Here is a 3,210-nt window from a genome sequence, read left to right as displayed (position 1 = left end):
AAAAATTTGTTTCAAAGTGTACGGGTTTTAAATCTAAACTTTTATTGTCTCCGTGTAAACTACAAAAATGCAAATTTGTGGAAGCGGTGACGTCACGTGCATGTATATTGCATAATTGCATAATTCAGCGTTTTTAGTCGTTTTTACTGATCTGTGTGAACAGGGATGGTTTTGACGACATTGTCGTCTTCACACAAAGTTTTTCAAAAATGCAAAGGAAAGACTTTTCCGGTTTTAGTACATCGTTGTGGTGTAAACGAAAAAGTATTTTCTTGTCAAACATACTCAAATAATCTTTATTCGGAAAAATCTTTTTTACAGTGTGCTCTAGTCTGAAATGCTGACAACACAGGCAAAGATATATATATATATATATGTATAAAGTCTCACTGCTCTATTTTGGAATGTCACTTGGCCAATCAAATAATTGGATTCCGTCTGAATCAGTACATGAAATCCCAGATGTCCTCTATTAATAATTGTAACTTTAATTGGCATTTAGAAAAGTGATCAGCCTCTTTTTCTCTCTTCTTCTTTCACTCTCTCTCTCTCTCTGTCAGCGCAGTGGCTGTGTATGGTGTAGCTGTAGTGGTGCAGTCCAGTAGATGTTGATGGTGGTCCTCAGCTGGTGCTGTGTTTCGACGCATGCATGCTTGCCCTGTCTCTGTGTGTGTGCCAGTCTTAGGGGGTCCAAGTCTCCATAAAGTTCAAGCCTTCGACTTCTGATGGTTGAACTTAAACTTTTTGAATTGTGTTTGTGCCTGTTTATTTCCTTCTCTACTTTATCTTGAGTGTTTTTTTGTTTTTCTTTTGGAAAAGATATGCATGGTCTTGTCTCTACACATCCCCCTAAGTTATTCTTTTAAATTGTTTACACCGTTTTAGATTCTTTCTTTTTTTTTGAGTCTCTCTGAATGATTGATATCCAGGTCCAAGATTAACAGACACCAAGCGCCAAGTAAATATATCATTACTTGCTAATTAACTACTAAGAATAAAGTCGATAAAACCTGCTGGTTTTATCTGATAAAAGTGAATAAAATGTGATTCAAAGACACATAAAATATGTAACACTATTAATAAAAAAATTTTGTTATATTTCTTGCACCAAAACAAAATCACTACGTGTCTTTGTTCTTTTACACAACGACCTGTAATGAACCAAACTGTGTTTTGAATAAAAATATTGAAAAATAGTCCATGAGAAATATTTTTGCTCATTTACCCACTACTGTTAATTTTGGACCCTTTCAATATCATTCTGATTTCATTTTTGATGTTAAACGCAAGTATTTACCTCATTCAGGATAGATTTGGACTGCTCTTCAATAATAGGTTCTGAACGTGACGAATACTGTCATATCCATTCATGAAGAAACACTGCAGAGCTGAAATGTCTGTTTTTCTGTATATTGTGCTTTTGAACTTGCTGGATCCCTTCCTTCGAAGACCTCATAAACATAAAACTGCCAAATAAAGTGTGAAAGGCTTGTGACTTTTTTTTGCAAATGCTAACCAGTATAGTAGACAATGATTTGAGTTTTATTTCAGTTATCAAATCATTCATATTGTAAAAGTCAAAATTGTATGTCTGTCGAACTGAGCAGTTTTTATGTAGAAGTTTAACAAATTAAAGGTCATTTTAAAATGGTTCTATTTGTCCTGTTTCTCATTTAACTAAATGATTGTGTAACGTTGTGTAGATCAGCTGGATTTAGTTCTGGGCCTTGATTTTACATCCATTATTGTTTATTGTAACAAAGTGAACCTGGTATTTAATGTGGTCTTGCATAAATTACTGCATATCATTCAACCCATTTATGTTCCTAATTTAGCTAAATGATACTGCTACTGTATATGAACGAAGTTTGATTCAACGTCATTTTTAGATTTGATTTATTTAGCTATCCTAAGTATGTTATATGCATTTTATTATTTGTCTTAGTGTTGAAAGTGAAAGTGAAAGTGACACGTGACGGCCAAGTATGGTAACCCATACTTGGAATTTGACCTCTGCATTTAACCCATCCAAGTTAATGCACACACATTAGGAGCAGAGTAGTGAGTAGTTAACACACAGACACTGCAAACGTGGATACACACACCCAGAGCAGCGGGCAGCCTTTGTGTGGCGCCCGGGGAGCGATTAGGGGTTAGGTGCCTTGCTCAAGGGCACCTCAGTCATTTCCCACCGGTTCTGGAATCGAACCAGCAACCTTTGGGTTACCAGTTCAACTCCCCAACCACTAGGCCATGACTGCCCCTTGTTATTGTTAACTAACTCTAAAACAATTTAAAATAATCATTAAAGCTAAAACATTAGATGGAAAAAATGTAACTTTGAAAATTTGAAATGTTGACTAACTAGCATAACTTGATGTACTAAATGACAAATTAAAACAGAAATTAAAGCTAAATAGAAATAGAAATAAAAAAATGCCAAAGGCACTTCAAATTACAAAAAATTTAAATCAAATCAAAGTATAAAAACAAAAGCCAATTTAAATATTAATAAATACTATAGTATTATATAAATAATAATTAAATAACAGTATTCTAATGATTTTTAGCCTGCATTTTCAGGTCACGACCCCACCAGAACTGTAAATGTGACCACAAGGGGGCATCAGATCCCGAATCAAGACCAAATCAAGTTTGGTGAAATTCCCAAATGTGTTTTATGATCACTACTAAAGTAACGCACGGTGAAATCCTCCCACGCCCAAACATGAACGGACCGAGGGGGATGACCACCACACCACAACCCCAAACCAAGGGAGCCCCCGCCCCAGCCTGACAGTACTATACTGTTAAGTGCTCGATTTGCTAAAGTCCAAGAACATGAAAAATGTTACAACAAAAGCATGACAAATGGGTGCCACAATACGTCCCAGAGTTACTCAAGTATGAGCAAGAACAGAGATGTTCTGACACAACAAAGAGAATGTAAAGAGTTGTTTTAAGATCTGTTCTGATGGAGTTCAAAAATAGCACACATGTACGTCTTCATCCAGTATTGTGACTTTGCTGGGAGTAAAAACAAAGATGGGCCTAAGTGAGTAATAGAAGTTTAAAAAGTCTATATGTCGAGTCGGTTATGTAACATAATTTGATTGGATTTGTCGCGAATCGCCATCACATAAAAACCTCTTCTCATGTCTCTATAGAAACCCTCATTCACGGGTAACAGGTCATATCCTCGATGGTCCG

The sequence above is a fragment of the Leuciscus leuciscus genome (assembly GCF_965113295.1).
Source record: "Leuciscus leuciscus genome assembly, chromosome: 13".
Taxonomy (NCBI): domain Eukaryota; kingdom Metazoa; phylum Chordata; class Actinopteri; order Cypriniformes; family Leuciscidae; genus Leuciscus; species Leuciscus leuciscus.
This window is presented reverse-complemented; position numbering follows the sequence as displayed.